This window comes from Ailuropoda melanoleuca, chromosome 20, assembly GCF_002007445.2.
Source record: "Ailuropoda melanoleuca isolate Jingjing chromosome 20, ASM200744v2, whole genome shotgun sequence".
Lineage (NCBI taxonomy): Eukaryota > Metazoa > Chordata > Mammalia > Carnivora > Ursidae > Ailuropoda > Ailuropoda melanoleuca.
In genome coordinates, this window is record NC_048237.1 from 9,824,514 (window position 1) to 9,847,142 (window position 22,629).

General features: G+C 37.7%; 1 protein-coding gene and 1 pseudogene across 2 annotated transcripts in view; one reads left to right on the forward strand and one right to left on the reverse strand.

Annotated features, from left to right (window-relative positions):
• NUBPL (nucleotide binding protein like) overlaps positions 1-22,629 on the forward strand; it is a 201,153-nt gene that overhangs the window by 132,105 nt on the left and 46,419 nt on the right. The gene's annotated exons all lie outside the window — the stretch shown is intronic.
• Positions 8,953-9,708, reverse strand: LOC109489517 (annotated as a pseudogene).

A 22,629-nucleotide genomic window follows, 5' to 3' on the forward strand; every position in this document is an offset into this window, starting at 1 on the left:
CAGTTCCTTGGAGATTCGGGGCCTTTTCTGGTTCCATACAAATTTAAGGACTATTTGTTCCAGTTCTTTGAAAAATGTCCTCGGTATTTTGATCGGGATAGCATTGAAAGTGTAGATTGCTCTGGGTAGTATGGACATTTTAACTATGTTAATTCTTCCAATCCATGAGCATGGAATATTTTTCCATCTTTTTATGTCTTCCTCAATATCTTTCAAAAGTGATCTATAGTTTCTAGGATATAGGTCCTTTACGTCTCTGGTTAAGTTAATTCCAAGGTAACGTATGGTTTTTGGTGTTATTGTAAATGGGATGGATTCCCTAATTTCTCTTTCTTCAGTCTCGTTATTCGTGTATAGAAATGCAACTGATTTCTGGGCATTGATTTTGTATCCTGCCACCTTACTGAATTGTTCTATAACTTCTAATAGTTTGGGAGTGGATTCCTTTGGGTTTTCCATATAGAGTATCATGTCATCTGCAAAGAGAGACAGTTTGACTTCTTCTTTGCCGATTTGGATACCTTTGATCCCTTTTTGTCTTCTGATTGCTGTTGCAAGGACTTCTAGTACTATGTTGAATAATAGTGGCGAGAGTGGGCATCCTTGTCGTGTTCCTGATCTTAAGGGAAAGGCTTCCAGCTTTTCCCCATTGAGAATAATGCTTGCAGTAGGCTTTTCATAGATGGCTTTTATGAGATTGAGAAATGTACCCTCTATTCCTACACTCTGAAGGGTTTTAATCAGGAAAGGATGCTGTATTTTGTCAAATGCTTTTTCTGCATCAATTGAGAGGATCATATGGTTCTTGAGTCTTTTCTTGTTGATATGATGTATCACATTGATTGATTTGCGAGTGTTGAACCATGCTTGCATCCCAGGTATGAATCCCACTTGGTCATGATGGATAATCCTTTTAATGTACTGTTGGATTCTATTAGCAAGGATCTTGTTGAGGATTTTGGCATCCATATTCATTAGAGAAATCGGTCTGTAATTCTCCTTTTTGAGGGGGTCTTTGCCTGGTTTGGGGATCAAGGTAATATTAGCCTCATAGAATGAGTTTGGTAGCTTTCCTTCTGTTTCTATTTTTTGAAATAGCTTTAGGAGAATAGGTATTATTTCTTCTTTGAATGTTTGGTAGAATTCCCCAGGAAAACCGTCTGGGCCTGGAGTTTTATTATTTGGAAGGTTGTTTATCACTGACTCAATTTCTTCATAGTTAATTGGCCTATTTAAGAAATCTATTTCTTCCTGTTTCAGTCTTGGTAGTTTATAGGTTTCCAGGAAGGCCTCCATCTCTTCCAGATTGTTTAGTTTTTTGGCATATAGCTGTTGATAAAAGTTTCTAATAATCCTTGCAATTTCAATGGTGCTGGTCGTGACCTCTCCCTTTTCAGTCATAATTTTAATAATCTCAGTCCTTTCTCTTTGTTTTTGGACAAGTTTTGCCAGTGGTCTATCAATTTTATGGATTCTCTCAAAGAACCAGCTTCTAGTCCTGTTGATCTGCTCTACTGTGCTTCTGGTTTCTAATTCATTGATTTCTGCTCTAATCTTGGTCAACTCCTTCCTTGTCAGTGGGTTAGGCCTGTCCCTCTGTTGCTGTTCCAGTTTCTTGAGGTGAGAATATAGAAACTGCATTTTAGATTTTTCTATTCTTTTGAGTGAGGCTTGGATGGCTATGTATTTCCCCCTTAGGACTGCCTTTGCAGTATCCCATAGGTTTTGGACCGTTGTGTATTCATTCTCGTTGGTCTCCATAAATTGTTTAATTTGTTTTTTGATTTCCTGGTTTATCGAGTCATTCTTGAGCAGGATGGTTCTTAGCCTCCAAGTGTTTGAGTTTCTTCCAGGTTTTTCCTTGTGGTTGAGTTCCAATTTCAGAGCGTTGTGGTCTGAGAATATGCAGGGGATAATTTCAATCTTTTGGTATTGGCTGAGACCTGTTTTGTGTCCCAGAGCATGATCTATTCTTGAGAATGTTCCATGGGCATTTGAATAGAATGAGTATTCTTTGGTTCTGGGGTGTAGTGTTCTATATATATCTATGAGGTCCAACTCGTCGAGTATGGCATTCAAAGCCTTTGATTCTTTGCTTAGTTTTTGCCAGGGTGTTCTGTCTATTTCTGATAGTGGGGTGTTGAGGTCCCCTACTATTACTGTGTTCTTATCTATATGTCTCTTTATTTTGGTTAAGAGTTGGCTTGTGTATCTTGCTGCTCCCCTGTTGGGGGCATATATATTAATAATTGTCATATCCACTTGTTGAATACTTCCTTTAAGAATAATATAGTGCCCTTCTGTATCTCTCTCTATGGCCTCTAGTTTAAAATCCAGTCTATCTGATATGAGAATTGCTACTCCAGCTTTCTTTTGAGGTCCATTTGCGTGGAAGATGGTACTCCATCCCCTTACTCTAAGTCTGAATGCATCTTTGGGTTCAAAATGAGTCTCTTGTAGACAGCAAATGGATGGGTCATGTCTTTTTATCCAATCTGCAACCCTGTGGCGTTTTATGGGAGAGTTTAAGCCATTTAGATTGATAGAGATTATTGACAGATATGATTTTAATGATGCCATTTCTCTTTAAAGTCTTTGTATCGGTTGTGACTTGCTGCTCTGTATCACTCTTGGGGCCTTTTTACCTTTATAGAGCCCCCCTTAATATCTCCTGTAGGGCTGGTTTCGTGGTTACGAAATTGGTTAATGATTGGCGATTTTGGAACGTCTTTATTTCTCCATCAATTCTGAATGACAGCTTTGCTGGATAAAGGATCCTTGGCTGCATGTTTTTCTCTGAAAGAGCTTTAAAAATGCCCCCCCAAGCCTTTCTCTCATTCCAGGTCTCTGTAGACAGGTCTGACGTAATCCTGATACCTTTGCCTTGGTACGTGAGAAATTTCTTTGCCCTGGCCGCTTTCAATACTGTATCCTTGGATCTAATATTTGCGAATTGCACTATGACATGCCGTGGCGTAGGTTTGTCCTGGTTGAGCTTGGATGGGGTCCTCTCTGCCTCTTGGACACGAATGCTTGTTTCCCTTGCTAGATTAGGGAAGTTTTCAGCTACAATTTGTTCAAATATCTCTTCTAGACCTCTGTTTTTCTCCACCCCTTCAGGGATGCCGATGATTCTGACATTGGATCGTTTCATAGAGTCAGTAATCTCCCGTAATCTACATTCGTGGGCGTGGATTTTTTTAAGACCAGCTTCTATTTTCGTTTTTTCTTCTACTAACCCATCCTCCAATTCGCTAACGCGTTCCTCTGCCTCGGTGACCCTGGCCGTCAGAGCCTCTAGTTTTGACTGCATTTGGCTCATAGAATTTTTAATTTCTGTCAGATTCGCTCTCATTTCTGCCCTTAGGGATTCTATATTCTCAGTAACATTTTCGTTAATACTTTTTTCAAGTCTACTCATCATCTTGACCATTGTTGCTCTGAATTCCATTTCTGATAATTGGGATACATCCATATGTATTAATTCTGTGGCAGAGGTCAATTCTGTGGCAGAGGCCACAGACTCATTATCTTTTCTTTGCTGGGGGGGACTTCTCCTTCTCGTCATTCTGATGAGGAGAGATTGCGGGGTTGTCCAGAGCCCAAATTATTGACTGGGACCCAGGCCGTGCGCCCTTGTTTTATAGAGATCTTAGGGATGTGGGCTTCTTCTTTAAAGATTTTATTCATTTATTTGGGAGAGAGAGACAGACAGTCAGCAAGAAAGGGAACCCAAGCAGGGGAGTGGGAGAGGAAGAAGCAGGCTCCCGGTGGAGAAGCCCGATGAGGGACTCCTTTCCGCATGCTGTGATCATGCCCTAATCCGAAGACAGGCACTTAATGACTGCGCCACTCAGGCACCCTGGGATGTGGGCTTCTTGATTTTTCAGCCTGCCTTCCGGGGGAGGGCCTGCCATGCCGATACTCAGGAAACCCTGTTTGGGTAGAGTCTCCGTGTCCCCTGCGAGTGGGGATGGGGATGGGCACGCTGTGAGCCGGTATTTCCAGGCTTTTGTTCTCTGGAGGCTTTCCCTGGTGGTCTGCTGTGCCTCTTCTGAGAGCCAGAGCAGTAGCGGCCGAAATTCAGCCACTGTCACAGATCGGAGGGATTGCGGCCCATTCTCCACTTATGTTCTGGCCACTTTAACTCTGTTTCTGTTGGTGCTGCTGAACCCTGCAGCATCCCGGGCTGTGCGTCCCACACCCGATGTCCCAGCCCTCATTTCCAGGGCTGGCGCGTCTCTGTCCTTTGTGTTTCTAACCCCGCCAGCCGCCAGCCGCCAGCCGCTCCTCGCGCGCTCCTGGAGCTCCCGGTCTCAGTCTGGATCCAGTGAGCACACCGGAGTTCCAGAGCTCCGTTAGAAGTCTGGTAGTGCGTGCCCCTGGCTCACGGTCTCAGTCTGCTGTCTCGAGGGTGCGGGTCACAGGCAGTTTGCACTTGTTTTATAGGGACCTTAGGGATGTCGGCTTCCTGATTTTTCAGCCTGCCTTCTGGGCGAGGGGCCTGCTGCGCTGATATCCAGGAAACCCTGTTTGGGTAGAGTTGCCCCGTCCCCTGCGAGGGGGGATGGGGATGGGCACAATATGAGCTGGTATTTCTGGGCTTTTGTTCTCTGGTGGCTTTCCCTGGCAGTTTTCTGTGCCTCTTCTGAGAGTCAGAGCAGCAGTGGCCATAGCCTAGCCTCTGTCTCAGAGCTGAGAGATCGTAGTTCACTCTTCACTGATGTTCTGGCCACTTTAACTCTGTTTCAATTGGTGCTGCTAAAAACCCTGCAGCGACCCGGGATGTGCTCCCCACAGCCTGTGTGCCAGCCCTCACTTCCAGGGCCAGTAAGTCTCTGTCCTTTGTGCTTCTAACACTGCCCGCTGCCCCCGGTTCCCACGCGTGCTCCCGAGCTCCCAAGCTCCCTGTTTCAGTATGGTTCGCCTGTGCTCTGGAGCGCCAGTTTTCAGTCTGGTCGCGCTTGCACTCCTGAGCTCTCGGTTTCACTCTAGTTCGAGTGTGCGGTCGGGAGCTCCTGTTTTCAGTTTGGACACGGGCGTTCCCAGGCTCACTGTCTCAGTCCGCTCTCTTGCGGGTGCTGGTCTGAGAGTCCAGCCTGCTCCCCAGCACAAGGGGCTATTGCTTCCCGGCGCCTGAGCACAGAGGCTCCCTCCCCCTTATCTTCCTATATCTGTGCTCGGATTCACAGCTCCCCACTTCGTACCTCAATACTCAGCACTGGAGATGTTCATTTGTAGAGATCCAGATGTATCTTCCTGCGTCTCTGGCTGATTCTGTTGGTGTTCAGAATGGTCTGGTAGATATCCAGCTCGACTCGGACTAGCTGAGAAAGGGTCGCCTACTCCTTCTCCATCTTTTCTCCTCCTTGCAGAAAGTGGTTGCCTTTCTGTTCATAGAGTTTCTGCTACTCTTTTCTTCATTCTCCAGTTGCATTCATAGGTATTCGTAATGGTTTGGTAGCTCTCTCGCTGAATTCCTGGGACCAGACGAACTTTAGGTCTCCTGCTCCTCCACCATCTTGGAACGCCAAGCTGGAGCTCAACTCCTGTTTTAAACTGGGTTCCTTGCAGAAAGTGGTGGCTATTCTGTTCTTTAGAGTTGCTGCTATTCTTTTCTTCATTCTCCAGTTGAGTTTGTAGGTGTTCAGAATGGTCTGATAGCTATCTAGCTGCTTTCCTGGGACCAGACGAAATTTAAGCCTCCTGCTCCTCCGCCATCTTGGACTCCTCTCGGGCCTTGTTCTTGATTTTTTTATTTCCCTTACCATGTATATGTAATCTATCAGCAAGTCCTCTAGACTTTACATTCCAAATATATCTTAAATCTGTCTACTTCTCTTCATCTTCTCTACCATCCTAGTATAAACCATCATCATTTATTAAGACTCCTGCAAGAGCCTCCTAAGTGGTATCTGTGTTTTCACTCCTGTTTTCTGAAATCCCACTGTATTCTCCTGACAGTATTCAGAATAATCTTTAAAAACTTCCCTGCTAAAACTAACCAGTATGCTAAGAAAGCCTTTTATTATTTGAAAAACTTAAAAATAATCAAGTATTTTTCCTATTTTTCTTACACTGTTAACCAAATGGTTGATGAAGAGTATTTCAGTTGATAAGGAATGATAGAATTATAATATCAATATTTTACAACCCCTAATTAAGTATTATAATACATCTAAGAGTAATTATTACTGACTGCTAATATATGCATGTAGAGAGAACACATTATATGCTTCCCAGTCAGGATACATAACATCAACTATGGAGTAGTTTTGCTAGAAGTTTGAACCTGAATCTGGTTAAACATTCAGATCTAACTACCAGTTTATAGGAAATACAGTAGACAAAGGAACGTGTTAAGTGGCACTATGAGGATGCCATCAGGAAATCTGGAGTGTGGAAAATCCTATAGGACAAGTAACCGAGTTGTTTTTTTTTTTTCCCCAACAAATAAATTGTAAGGAGAAAAAAGTGAAGGAATCATAATCTGTAGATTAAAAGACCAAGAAACTTATTAGCTGCAATATTTGATTTGAACCAGTGAGCTTTAGAAAAAGTTGATATACAGAAAAATTTGGACACTGGCTAGATAGTTGGTGATTTTAATAAATTATTATTGAAAATAATGATTTAATGATAGTAATATTGATAAGAGCTATATTTGCAAGGAAAGTCCTTATTTTTAAGTTATACATATTAAAATGTGTTTAAATGAAATGATATGTCTAAGAGGTAGATGGGGAATGAATAACTTACAAATAAAGCAAGACTGGCCATGAATTGAAAATTGTTGAAACTGGATGATAAATATATGTGGATCCATTTTGTTCTGTTCTGTTTTTTTCAAACACATTTAAACTTCCTATAGTTAAATTTAAAACAAAAACTCTTTGCACTTAGACTCTAATCCAAACTCTTTATTTTTTTATTAGCAAACTTTATTACTAGCAAACTCTTTGTTCTACCCAGTCTGACCTCTGCTTACCCCATATCTAGCATATTTACCCTTGCTCACATGATACTTGCTTTTTTCCTTTTCCTCAGTTACCTCTAATTCATTCCTACCCAAGGGCCCTTGAATTCGATGTTCTATCTGGAACCTTCTTCCCCTACATCTTCAGTGTCCATCCCCTGTTGGCATTTTTATTTTTATTTTTTTTCAGGCCTCATTTTAATGTTAACTCAGAACAGCTAGCTGTGACAATCATCTAATCTAGTTTTATTTTCATCAGAACACTTATCCTGATTTGACATTTTCTTTTCTATTTATTTCTTTATTCATTGTTTCTACCCATTAGAGTATAAGCTACATGTGGGTGGTGGTAAGATCTTGACTATCTTGTTCACTTTTAGATTTCCAGCACTTTTCCGACAAATAACTAGCAAATATGGTTGGTACTCAACAAATGTTTTTGAGTGAATCAATTAAATGTTTATGAAGCTGTTGAATACTATGAAGATTAACATTATTAATCTTACTTTTAAAATATCAACAGTATATAGTATTGTTGCCTAGTGAAAGTATTTTAAATTCAGCTGGTATTTTCATTATTAGTGTTTTCAAAGGCTCATGTGCAAGAGAATTAGCTTCATAGCAAAGCTTCAGAAAGTTTTTTAAAAATTCACAAAATGTCAAATTTTCTGTTAGCGTTTATTTAAAAATATTTGTATTTTGCGTAATTAATGTCACATTTTGTCTAAGAGCTGTTTTTTGTATCTACATAAGTAGAGGTTAAAATTTGTGATATGTGTTTATATGTGATATGAAAATTTGGCAAACATTTCTTGGCTCATGTGAATGATAATGAAACACTTATAATTATATCTTCCATCAAGAAGGAACTGAGAAATACTTTATAGATAAATCCATTAGAGAAGATGAATCTATAAAATTATGAGATCTTCTCTTTATAAAAAAAAAACAAAAACATAGAAGGGGCATCTGGGTGGCTCAGTCAGTTAAGCGTCCAGCTCTTGATTTTGTCTTGGGTCATGATCTCAGGGTCATGAGATCGAGGCCCACATCAGGCTCCATGCTTAGCATAGCGTCTACTTGAGATTCTCTCTCTCCCTCTCCCTCCGCCCCCCCCCACTCGTGCTCTCTCTCTCTCTCTCTCTAAAATAAATAAATAAAATCTTTAAAACAAACATAGAAAACAATATATTTGTTAAAAACACATATATATAATAAATACAAACAAATAAATAAATATATATAAATACATACATATTTCCTACTAAGTTTTGTCATTCCAGCATAATGGCTTAAGGGAAGTTGTTCATGATGGTTATTAGAATAAAATGATGTGTTTCACTGACAAAATAATTTTACCCTGGTATTTATTAGCAATACATATATGATGCAGACTGGTGCATTCCCATTTTGTGTCCTCAGGAAGCTTTCCCTCCACAGCACAATATGTGCTGCAGAGTTATGGTAGTTGTAGTTCATGGCCTTTCCACCAGAAATATGCCATTATCTGCTTCTCTTCTTCACCATCTCCTATTAAATGGTATAAATCTGGGAACTTCTTCAGATTTGACTCTTTGGCAAGACATTTTATTCTAAGTGGATTTGCTTGTTTATTCTTTTGCTCATTTGTTCATGTATTTCTTTATTCAACACAGGTTTATTGTGGCTTGTCCTGTAGAAAACATGAGCATTGAGATTATAAGGAATTATATAGAGATTAAACAAAACATAATATTTTTATTCCAGGGATGTTGTCTTTGGTAGTTTCACTTTTGGAACTTCTCTTTTGCAATTGCCTTTAGAATGAATTAAAGTTACATACATGCCCACAAATTTATCTTAGTTTAGTCTTAGTTTAGGCGGAGTCAGGGAAAATGAGCCTTTCCTCAGTCTCCCAGGAAAAGAAAGAGTGAGAAGACAGAATATCACTGGGCTCTGGGTGAAACCAGTGCTGGAGTCTCACAAGGCCTAGTTTTCTACCAGGGAAAATGCTGATTTTCCTTGTCATGGTCCTGGCTTTGATCCCCTGCTGAGTCTCAAGTTTTTAGAAGTCCAGTTCCCAGAATGCCCCCTTCCTTTAATTCCCTAACATTTTCACTTAGGGGAGAAGACTGCTCACCCTCTTGTGTCAGGATCCCAGAGGCATTGTCATCTTGCAGGATGGTGAGGTGAGATCTCTATAGTACCTTGCCATTTGGTTTCTATCTGTTGGGCTTAGAACCTGAAGACTGGGGAGCGTCAGATCTCTCAAGACTATTTTTGAGTCCTGGCTGGCCATAGGGATTTCCGTGAGTTGTTTTGTTTCCTCCTTGGAAAACACCTGCTTGGAGGGGAGCTCAGTCTGGCTTAAGAGTGTCACCTGGGATAACTTGCTGTTCAGAGGAAGCCCAATTCGGATGAAAGTGTCTCTGGGGGCATAACAGGCCCTGGGGAAGATTTGATTTGTGGCCTCTGTCTCACATACTTCACTCAGCTGTTTTACCAGTGGGTTTGGGGGATCTCCACTGCTGGTCTTCATGGGTATCCATGTAATATCCAGGGTAGGAGAGTGGGAATTTGAGTCCTGGGCCTGATTAGGACCTTCTAGGTGCTCCTCTGTGGGCAGGTTGGGCTGTGGGGTTTGTGTCTGGATAGGAGTGCCCGGGATACCTGCATTAAGTGAATGAGGATCTGCCATCCCAGCCCAGTGGAGGCTGCACTGGAGTGACTGGGTTGCTCTTGGCTGAGCCCATCTCAATCAGGAGGAGTGGGGTAGGGCCCACCATGGGTGAGGAGAGGATGCTGGGCCTCAATTCTATCTTTGTGAGCATAACAACTACAGTTTGTTGGTTGATAATTTAACTATTTTCTCATTAAAGGACATTGCTCTTTGAGCCATTTTTTCTTTATTTTAAAAAATATTGCACTGAGCATCTTTGTATATGAGATAGCACTGTTTTTGGATGTATGATTTCTGTGTTTATTGACCTGATAAAGCATCGATTATGGTGTACATATATATGTGTGTGGACTAAGTGAATCAGATTCTTGTCTTTGTGAATTTGATGTCTTCCTAGGTGCCTATACATTGTAGCAAGTTTTTTGAGAGCCAGTTTCTCTTCTTTCCTTCCTTCCTCCTTCCCTCCCTCCCTTCCTTCCTTTCTTTTTTGTGAGAATATTTAAGTTCTACTCTCTTAGCAAATTTTAATTACACAGTACATTGTTACCAACTATGATCACCGTGTTTTACAATAGTTCCTCAGACCTTAATCATTTTATAAGTATGTATCCCTTTAATAACCACTCCTTATTTCCCCCACATTCCAGCATCTTGCAAACCACTTTACAACTCTGTTTCTATGAGTTTGAGGTGTTTTTTTAAATTTCAATACAGTATTTGTCTTTGTGTGACTTATTTCACTTAGCAGAATACTCTCAAGGTCTATCCATGTTGTCACAAATGGCAGGATTTTCTTCTTTCTCATAGCTAAGTAATATTATATATATAATATAATATATGTTATATAATATTTATATAATTTATAAAATATATTATAACATATATTATATAATATATATTATATAATTAATATATATTATATAATTATATAATATATAATTATATGTATGATATATGTAATTATATATAATTACATATATTATATATTATAATATTATATAATATAATATATATATATACACCACATCTTCTTTATCCATTTGTTTATTAACATTTAGGTTGTTTGCATATCTTAGCTCTTGTGAATAATGCTGCAGTAAACATGGGAGTGCAGATATCTCTTTGATATTTTATTTTCTTTGGAAAATATATACCCAGAAGTGGGATTGCTGGATCATATGGTAGTTCTATTTTTAATTTTTAGAGGAACTTTCATACTGTTTTCCTTAATAGCTGCACCAATTTATATTCCCAACCACAGTGCATGAGGATTCCACATTTTTGCAAATACTTGTTACTTCTTGTCTTTTTGATGGTAGCCATTCTAACGGGTGTGAGTTGATAGCTCATTGTGGTTTTGATTTACATTTCTCTCATGATTAGTGAGTGATACGGGCATCTTTTCGTGAACCTTTTGGCCATTTATATGTCTTTTTTGGAAAAATATCTTTTCGGTTCTTCTGTCCAGTTTTTAATTGGATTGTTTCAATTTTTTTGCTGTTGAGTTATATGAGCTTTTTATATATCTTGGATAGTAACCCCTTGTCATCAGATACGGATGTCAGGTATTTTCTCATATTCACTAAGTTGCCTTTTCATTTTGTTGATTGTTTTCTTTGCTGTGCAGAAGCTTTATATTTCTATTTTTTATTTTTTTAGAGAGGGAGAGACAGAGATCATGGCACAGGGGAAGGGTAGACAGCAAGGGAGAGATAATCTTTTTTTTTTTTTTAAGATTTTATTTATTTGAGAGAGGTCACAGACAGAGAGGGAGAAGCAGACTCATCACTGAGCGGAGAGCGTGATTCAGGGGTCAATGCCAGGACCCTGAGGTCATGACCTGAGCTGAAGGCAGACACTTAACCAATTGAGCGACCCAGGCACCTCAGGAGAAAGAATCTTAAGCAGGCTCTGTGCCCAGCACAGAGCCCGAAGCTGAGGTTCTCACAACCCTGAGGTCATGACCTGAGCTGAAATCAAGTGTTGGAGGCTTAACTGGCTGGGCTACCCAGGTGCCCCTGTGCAGAAGCTTTTTAATTTGATGTAGGTCTACTTTTTTTTTTTTTTTTTTTTTTNTTTTTTTTTTTGCCTTTGTTTCCTTTGCATTTGGTGTTAAATAAAGACAGTGTCAAAGCGCTTAACACCCCTGTTTTCTTCTAGGAGTTTTGCAGTTTCAAGTGTGTTTTCTATTCTTTAATCTATCTTGAGTGTAAGATAGTGGTCCAGGTTCATGTTTTTGCACGTGGCTGTCCAGTTCTCCCAGCACCTTTTAGTGAAGAAACTCTCCTTTTCCCATTATTTATTTTTGGGGAACCAGTTTCTTAATTTTATTTATTTATTTATTTATTTATTTATTTATTTACCAAACAGAGAGTTTAATTAGTCATGCTATAATTACTGTGAATAAAATTGAGTTGTTGCAGTAGTTTTTTGGGGAGAGAACAGAGGCCCTGTGTTTTCAAAATAAAGGGTGAAGGTATTTTGTAAAAATTTTTTCTAACTATATTAGAACATAAGATATGCACAGGCCTTTAGGCAAAGATAATATTGCTTAATATTTCATGTTTAAGGAAGGTTTTAACTTAACTCTGAATGGTTTTTAAGATGTGACAGGACCTATGAAATTGAGTGTAAAAAACTTAGAATGATTAGTTCTTGAAAGAGCCAGACAACTTACTTATAGCTTTATTGTAGTTGGTTTTTCCTTCAGTCTGATGGGCCATCAGTAGACAAGTCTGCTTCTCCTATGGTGGTCATGCTATAGCACCTCCTAGTATAGAACCCAGGACCTACAACCACCCAGTAACTGTCAGTGTTGATTTTGGGTGCTTTATATTTCTGTGAATGACATGTCAGATGACAGATTTTAGTGGTTTCAGTTGTTTAGAAAAGAAGAGGACAAATTTAGGGTATTGATGAAAGTTTTATGTGCAGAACTTTGCTGCCACGATTATTTAGTAATTTAAATGCAACCAGATCCAGTTTTTTATAGATGCATTGATCCTGTGTATAGGAACCTCTGTGGCCCACACTGCTAATGGGCGTGGATAGTCCTCTACCAAGACAAGAATATCAGTCAGGATTTTTACTGCAACACATTTTTGCATTTGATCATCTGATTTTGGAACACATGGCTTTTTGGTTTATAGATATTAGCTTCTGAGCTTAGTTTATATTGTGTTCGGCCAAATATCTGTCACAAGCCTAAGATGATTGCTGATTGAAAGAGCCTATCTGAGGAATGTTTAACTGGTTATTCTTGAGTTTCCTTCATGAATCACTTGTGTAGCTCTCCTTCACAAAACTGTGACATTTATACTCTGAGCTTTCATCAAGAGTCTTTAAGAAACATCTATGTCTCTACTTCTTTTGGAGGCTGTTGGAAGAGAAATGGGACAGTGTGGATGGAGGTAACTGTCATTGAAAGGCAATACATTATATAGAAGGAACATGGGCTCTGGTGCCAGAGGTTAGTAATTCTGGTGGTGGGAGAATGTGGAAGGTCTCTTTTAATTATCTCTTTGTTTTCCAACAAAATAAGACATTTATTGGGTAATATGTACCTGGTGTTGTGCTTGGCCTGAAGGTACAAAAGTAAGACTTGTCCTCTGCCCTTAAAAGAAAGATTCATTATTTAATAGTAAGATAGCAGTATGACCCCATTGCTAATCAACAATTCTCTCAGTTTTTTCATTTGTGTCTAAGTTTTAGCCTTAGTTTTCTCACTATAAGGTTTTTTGTGTGTGTGTCTCCCACCCACTTTCTGTTTTTTCATGTGTTGACTGGGGAATTGAGAGAGAGAGAGAGGAGAGGTAATGATTGATTGACTGATTGATTGATTCAAGCCATTAGGTAACATTTTGTGTTGGGAATCTATATATATTTCTTTACTCTGATTTACTGTCTTATATGTATTATTTCAGAATTACTGAGAGTAACTCCTTGAACCAGGGAGTTAGTTCTGGACATCTTGCTTGCTGGTGCCAAAGTAGCTTGGTCAGATCTTCAACCTTTAATTTTGTTTATTCATTCATAATTAGTTGGCTGTTATATATTTTTAAAAGATTTATTTATTTAGAGAGAAAGAGTGCACACACAAGTGCGGGGAGGGGCAGAGGAAGAGAGAGAGAGAGAGAGAGAGAGAGAGAATCCCCAGCAGACTCTGTGCTGAGCATGGAGCGTGACATGGGTTTCTATCTCATGACCCTGAGATCATGACGTGAGCCAAAACCAGAAGTCAGAGGTTTAACCAACTGAACCACCCAGGCGCCCCTCTAGTTTGCTGTTTTAAATACAAGATTCAAATGTCAGACTATGCCTGTTTTGATGCAATTCTTCAAAAGTGTTCATCATATAATAAAATTATTTCTTCAACTGTAAGAGAAAAAGGATTATATTAAAATGTAGCTTAAAATCATAGTCTGATTAATATGAACCTAATTGATAACAAAGGTTTTTAAACTGGCAGCCATGATATTTGAAAAATGACTTATCTGGACATTGGTACTGAAACTAAGACAGCAAATATGTTCCAGATAGTCTCTCTAGTTATCATTATTATCTTATTTGAGAAACCATAGCTTACTAAGTTGTTAACATAGGTTAGTGTTGAGTCTCATCATGATCCGATTATTTTTCCTCTGTTTCATGGCATGGCTTACACCCCGTACACTGGCCTACATTCTGTTATGTATGTGCCACTGGAGGCAGGGCTAGATCAGGGAAAATTGGAGTACAGTCCAATTGATTTATAGGTTTTTGGCATAATTTTTGGTTGAGAAGGTTATGATGATACTTACCTAAGTAATATTACTTCTCTAGTTGTATAGAGAGCAAAGTGAGGTCTAGAAAGATGACTTTCATCCAGAATACAAGTGATGTACTAAGTGGTTTGCTTATTGTCTTCTTTTCCCAGCTTCACGAGGGCAGGAACTTCAGGTATCTTGTTCATTGCTGTATTTGTAGTGTCTAGAACAGTGGTTGGCACAGGTAAATGTTGGTATTAATTTCTCAGTTAAATTTTGTAAGGATTATCCTCTGTACCCACTTATGTATACTCTGCCTTTAAGCATGTATATTAATGTGTGATCTATAATATTAAGATAAATATGAACACACCAGATACCTGTTCAGGCAAGAACAACTTCTAGATACATTGCTGCGTTCACTTGCTCATCAGGGTACATGATTATTGTGAACAAGCCTAGATATAATGACCAATGTGCTTAAATGAGAATGAAGGAACAGCTGCTTATTTAATGGTCTTTTAATGGGATGCATAAAATTCAGTCCGTTTTCCTATTTCTTTGCAATGTAGTGATCTCAGGTTTCTTAGATGTCTTTTGGGTACTTCTGAAATAATTATGTAGTTTAGGAAGCTGGAAATTGCTGAAGTTGATGTAATGGGAATTAGGTGGTTTTATGTGTTTATTTTTTCCCCAATCCTCAAACCTGTTTCCCATCTATTATCTTTATCATCTCCATCTCTATTCTCATAGCTGTATTCCTTAATCTTTCTCAAAATCCTTTGTATTAAAAATAGTGATAGTTTAAAGCTGCTACATTATTTAGGTCTCAGTAGAAGGCACTTATAGCAGTAAATTTATTGTTTTCTCTTTAGCTTTGTAGACGGCAGGTCTACTTAACAAGAACAAGGTATAGGTCACTAAAATGTAAAAATTTAGTAATATGTTCAAACAACAGGTGTGACTTTTCTGCTCATGTCTTAGCCCTTATTTTTAGTTGTTTACATATTTTTTAAATTGTATTTTGGCTGAATATTTTCATGCTTAGTTTTACTCGTGAGAAATTTCCCTTTAATTTGCAAAAAGCCATTTAACTCTGTTTATGTCATCTAGACATATGGAAAAGATATTTTTAAATTACTTGTTTCGATCATTTTGGAATGTGGTGACCTCAGAAATGGGCAAATATTTTCTTAGCATTTGGTAGGAAGAATAAACATGGTATGCTCATTGAGAGAAATTTAAATTTGGACTTACATGATATGACAAGCTTCTATTTGAAGTGATTTTTTTTCAGTGTTAATGCTATTGCTTAATTACCCAGTGCCACCTTCTTTTTTTTTTTATTTTAAATCCATGATCTCATTTCCTCTTTGGATAAAAACCTCAATAAAGTAGACAAAGGTTGTTTTTATTGTCCCTGTTTTGCAGAGTAAGTTTTGGGCAAGTTATTTGACTTCTGAGCTTCATTTTCTTTATCTGTAAAATAAGAACAGTGGGCAAGGTAATCTCTGAGGTCCTTTCGAGCTCTATAATCTGTGTTTATACCATTGTAAAATGAGAGAATAGAGACACAGACAAGCACTTGGCTAAGTTCATGTAATGAATTAATAATAAAACCTTGATATCTGATTTTCTGATTAACTGTTTATTGACACTTTCCCACAATCCTTATGCCTATTACTGAAACTTTGCTGATTTCTTTACTATTTGAAAATAACAGTTTACAAAAATTATGCTATAGATATAATCCTTTTTTAAAAAGTTCAATATATTCCTACATTTTCAAGTTAAAAATTTATAATTTAGTAGGTTCTCATTCATAGTTTTAAAAGGGGGAGTTCTTATAAATATCAATTCCCATAGCAAATAAAGACAAATCAGAAGAGAAAGCATATCTAAAATTATGTAGTATGAGTAATAAGTAAGTCAGGAGCAATCCTGTCTCAAAAGAAAAAAATAGGAAAGATTTTTTTTTTAAGATTATTTATTTATGTATTTGAGAGAAGGAGAGCACAAGCAGGAGAGAGCTGAGCTGGGGGAGGGGCAGAGGGAGAGACAGAGATAGAGAGAGAGAGGCAGACTCACTACTGAGCAGGGAGCCTGATGCTGCCAGGCTCCATCCCAGGACTCTGGGATCATGACCTGAGCCAAAGGCAGACACTTAACTGACTGAGCCACGCAGGCACCCTTGAAAAAAAAAATTTATTTTTTTTTTTGAGTATAGTTGACATGTAATGTTACATTACTTTCAGGTGTACAACACAGTGATTCGACAAGTTTATACATTATGCTATGTTCACCACAAGTGTAACTACCATCTGTCCCTATGCATCATATTACTTATTATTGACTATATTCCTTAGGCTGTGCCTTTTATTTCCATGACTTATTTATTCCATAACTGGAAACCTGTATCTCCCACTCTCCTTCACATATTTTGCTCAGCCTCCTGCCTTCTTCCCCTCTGGCAATCGTTTGTTCTCTGTATTTACAGGTCTGATTCTGTTTTTTTGTTTTTTTTGTTTTCTTTTCATTTTTTCTACTTTATTTTGTTTTTGGATTACACATAAAAGTGAAATAATATGGTATTTGTTATTCTCAGTCTGACTCATTTCACTTAGTGTATAATACCCTCTAGGCCCATCCATGTTGTCTCAAATGGCAAGATCTCATTTTTTTTTTTTTCTGGCTGCATAATATTGCATTCCATACCACATCTTCCTTATCCGTTTGTCTTTCAGTGGACAGGAAAGATTCTTAAGTGAGAATTTTCTTCTGTTCTTTTATTGATCCCAAATTTATATTTGATTGTATGGTAAGCATTGAAATGATTTGAGCTTTCTTTTGTTGGCGGAGTATATATATCACTGTCATGAGTGTTTATAGAAAGATGTTTTATATTATTTGGAAAGTTAGATTAGACTTCTCAACCTTTAGGGGTTTGTGATTGAATTCCTTCCCATTCCTCACCTCAGTGGCAAATCCCTTCAACAACTTCTCAGGATTGTATCGATCTTGTAAATTATGACATTATATATAGATATAACACATTAATTTCTAGATGAGCTAGGATGAGATATTTTAGGATGGCAGTCAGAGTAGATTGTAGTTCAGTACAAATTTAAATATAAGTTTTTTTTAACAATTCAGCTAAATTTTCCAAAGGCAATATGATCCCTCTATAGAATTTATTCAGTACACCAAGTAGCTTTTAGTGTTTTTTTTTGTTTTTATATAAAATACCTCCTTTTTGGAAAAAAGGAGCTTGTTTTGTTATTCTGGTGCTTTTGGATAAAAATAGCTTTTATTCACTTTTCCCTATAAAATTCCTCACAAATATTTTTCAATTGAAACAAGTAGATCATAGTCACACTTTTGTTTTTTAAGCAGTTGGAAGGAAACTTAGTGATCATCTTATCCAAAACACTTTATTTTACAGTTGAGTCACACTTTTCTTTTTAAGTAGTTGGAAAGAAAGTTAGTGATCATCTTATCTAAAACACTTTATTTTACAGTTGAGAAACTGAGGTCCAGTGAGGTTAATTCTCTGACCCATGGTTATATAGCTAATTAGTGACAAAAATGATTGAATTTAGATATGCCAGTTACCAAACAAAAACCCTTCTATTTGATGAATAGGTATCTGGATTCTTGTCGGTACTCAGCTAGATTCATAGTCTAGATTTTTGCCAAACTCCCCCTTTCCAGTGCTGTTTTTATATTTAAAAAAACATTGTAATAATCTCTGAACCAGAATTTAAAATCCAACAGCTGCGTTATAGTAGCTCACACCTAAAATATAACGGCATATGGAACTACAGTTTCTCACAGTTGGTTTCCTACTTGATATGATTTAGATCTTTAAAATTTTAGAATAAAATCTGAGCCAGTTTCAAAAATATTCAAAAGCTGTAGGTATTTAAAAAAATATTTATTTATTGTCTCTTCTTAGTCTCTATAAGTTATTTACTTTGATTTAAACAATTACTCCACATAATTCTTTTGTATAAACAGTTGGTAGAGTTATTGTTATTGATTTAAAACAAAACCAGAATGTGATAGTAGATTATTGAAAGCTAAAATATTCTCTAACAGCCCAAAGTCAGGAAATTTACAGTTAACATTTCCATGGTTACTAGACCCTTGCTTTGTAATATAAAAGACTTTTAAAGGATCATATGAGGAAAGAATACAAACTATGACATACCATAAAAAAATTCTCAGAAGTAAAAGAAACATTATAATTAACTAGAAAAGGAAAAAATAAAGAAAGTGGATGAATTCTTCTATTTCTTACTTATATTATCTAAGTAAATAATTTTCTCTGGGTCTATAGATTCTGCTCTGTATATCTATTTTATTTTACACTGAAAAAGTGATATAGAAAAGCTCATATGTTCTTGTGGTAATGAGGTTTGCTCGCAGAACTCTTGGGGCTTGGAGAATAGTGATGCTGCACCCCATTCTGTGGGAGACTGGGAACATGACTGGAACCACACAGATCAGGATTTATATCACTGCTCCACCATTTACCAACAGCTTGACCTTGGGCAACTTTCTTAACTTTTCTAGTCCTCAGTATTTTTATCTGTAAAATAGTGATCATAATGCCCGTTTTACAATGTCTTGTAATCATGTATGTAAAAAGTGTCTAGTGCCTGTCTTATAATAAGCTCTCACTAACAGTTCTTTCCCTCCTGCTCTCCTTTACCTGTTACCTGTAGACCCACTCTCCACCTCTTCCCTCTTCACTAGTCCCGTTCCACCTGATGGACTAAGGCTCTAAAGTAGGACTTCAGAAAGCAAGTAACTGAATTAAATAAACGCAACTGGGACAACTCTTCACATCATTCCTGGCTAGTGCATTGGGTAGGCTGGTCTCCTGGAGCAAGTGTCCCTCAAGTTCTATAATATCCTTAATAACATCAGAACCCCTGGACAGTGACTATGGATTCTCTTAGGCTCTGTGCAGCTTTTATGGCAGTTATAATCGTGCTCCTTCAGGACCTTGAATTCTCCCCAATACAATGTTTTTTTCTAAGGATATTCTTTTAAAGAATATTATAATTTTATAGTTTTCCATATTAAAGAAAGTACTACATGTCTAAATATATTTTATAAACTATCCCAGATTAGGTTAATGAAGTGATCTATTACTGCTACTTAAAAAAAAGAAATTCTGAGGTTCCAGCCTTTGGGTATATAGGAAAAGTTTTTAATTTTTTAAGAAATTTTTTAAAAATAAAATACCTTGATTCTTAGGTTTATAATATGTTAGGTTTATTTGGGTACCAGGCCTGTCCTTTACTAACTTCTGCTCCTAGGTTATGTATAAACAGTTGGACTACGGCAGGACTCTAGAGAACTTAGAGAGATGTTCCCATAATGAACTAAAAATACTGTTCCTTTTATGGTAGTGTCATTATTTTTATGTTGTGAGGTTTTACTGTTTCAGCTGTAGTATGGATGTACATGGGCATCTGTGGCCTGGCCTGGGAATTGGATAATCTTTTAAACAGTATTTCAGAAACTAGGTACAGAGTTACGAAAGATTGACCCATATATCAACTTTTAGATAAGACGTCCTCTCAATTGATGCTCTCTCCAGGTTGTCAGGGCCAGTCTGCCCTATACCTCTGCTAGAACAACTGAGAAAACAGGAGATGATGATAAAGGGAAAGATGAAGAGTAAAGTTTCTCTTCTCTTCACTCTCAGAACATTATTGCTATCACTTGAGTTGGTAGTACCTTTGCAGGGATTTATTCAGGTATTCTCCCCACCCCCCACATATACCTTTTCCTATAGAAAGGAACATATTTGAAAATGGATTAGAGAACTTTATCATCTGAAAGATATGAATATATTAGGGAAAACATTTATATCATTATAACTGGAATAATTTGTTCTCATTTATAATTGGATCGGCTGGCTGTCTCATCAAAACAGTCTTCACGGTTAAGTTTATTATATTTTTTATTTTCTTTCCACAATTCAGTAAGCCATCAACTCAAGTAGAAATCTTTTGCTATTCAGATTTTTATTGTACTGTTTATATCTAAATAATTTCACTTTTGTAGCAATTTTCTTCTTGCAACCAAAATATTATATGATTTTATGAATAGGCCACTGGGCAGAGCAAAAATGTGTTTCAGATTTAAAGAGAACCACTTTATGTTCTATTTTAGATTTATATTGTATATAAAAGGTACCTCACATGGCAAAATTTAATTTTAGTAGTATAAAATTGTAAAGGGCAACTTGACTCGTAGAATCACTCAGTGAATGTTGATGGAACACTGGCAAGGCATTATGGAGGAGATTGGATGTGGAAAGGAAGTCCAGAGATTAATAAAGAATAAACTCTTCCTTCAGGGAACTTATATCGACGTTGGGGGATAGTTATATATAAAAAAATAAGAACCCTAGAATTTTTAGAACATGAAGACCCATTAAAAACCTGGAAGTTAGTTGAATTGAAAATCCTAAGAGCTTGGTCATTTGCCTGACAAATTTATCCATGGACATGAGACAAGACAAGGTTAGCTGCGTCTTGAGACTGTCCTAGTAGTGGCCTGGTTTCATGTCTGGGATTCTAAGCAAAGCACAAGTACTGCTCTGTTTTCTATTTGGGTAGGACTGTGCCTAACTAGAGTTGGAGAACCAGGAAATCAGAGACAGATGGAAGAACGTAGGCAGAGGACAGAAGTAGCAACAGATATATGGCCAGAATCAGACACAGGGACACCACCTTGAGATCTACTGATTATGAGTCAAAGTAGGCATAAAGAGTCAAAACCAACTCTTCAGTAAGTAATTAAGAGCAGACTGGAAAGAAAGAGGCAATGTCTGGCCCAGCTCAACTTCCTTTAAGAATTGGCCGTATCACTTACAGAACAAGCACCATATAAATAGGCTGCCTGGACACAGCCCACTTTTAATTATTCAGTCTAGATTTTTTCCCATTTCTCCTGCTTTATGATTTCTCTGTTTGTTCTTTAGTTACGCCTTTTTCTTGCCCTTAGGAGTTTATTTCTTCTTGGCCCAACTTTGCCTCCAGCAGGCTATAGCTCTACCTCTCTTTCTTGGCAATGATTTTCCTCCCTGATTCCACAGGGCCCGGGGTCTACCCACTGTTATTTTCATCTGGCTCATATTGGCCTTGCTAGCAGACCTAAGATTTCTGGGACACTTCACTTTGCTTTGGAGAAGCATATGTTGACCCGATGGTGCTTAAATGTGGCCTGTCTAGTGATGATGATGGAAACTGCTACCCTAGAGGCTGACTATGATAAACTGCTTGAGCCAGCTGAGAAGCCAAACACAGAATGCATCTATGGGTCCTTTCTTCTCAACACTTACAGCTCAGCCTGCCTGCACTTGTGCTCCCAGTGTCCTCTAGAGCGAGGCTCAATTGCTGCTGCTTTAGTCAGCCTCTTAACAGAAGCGTCCATGGGAGAAAGTGGCCTATGTTCTTTTCCCATTCAAAGCACCACACTCTTCATAACTAATGTCCTGAAAAAGATAAATTACTTTATCTGCCCAAATAGAAGATACACTTTTATCTCCTCAGAAAGGAGGGAATTGGCTTTATTCCTGTTTTCAAGTTACTTTCAGTTTATCGGGCATTATTTTGAACATAAAATATAAACTATTGTTTGGAGAAGGCCTAGCAGCCCAAAGTGACCCCAATCGGTGCTAGTTGGGAATAGTTTCCCTTCATAAGGTTGACCAAAAAAAAAAGAAATGAAAATAACACAGATTTAGTAATGATTCCTAGTGACGTAACTTTCAAGTGTTGGGTATCTTAATAAACAAAGTGAAAGAGCAATAAAAGAAAGGCAATAACTTAAGTGGTGATGTCGTAACAATTCACAACTGCATATGTATCTATAGGACAGGTGAAAAAACAATATTCTAGTGTTATTTTAATGGCTTTGGACAAAAGCTCAGTGACTGCATTATATTTGGATACCAAAATCCTATTATCTCAAACCCTTTAGAGGTTTTATGTTACTGTGTAAAAGAACCATCTTGCATAGAGCCTCTCTCAGCTGACTCAGGTCTGAACTGTTACCCCTGATCTGTACCTCATCCCATCCTTCTGACCAATGGCATTGTTTTTGATTCTCCCATTATGCTGTTTATGTTCCCCTTCAGATTCTTTTTTAAAGATTTTATTTATTTATTTATTTATTTATTTATTTATTTATTTATTTATTTATTTTAGAGAGAGAAAGAGAGTGCA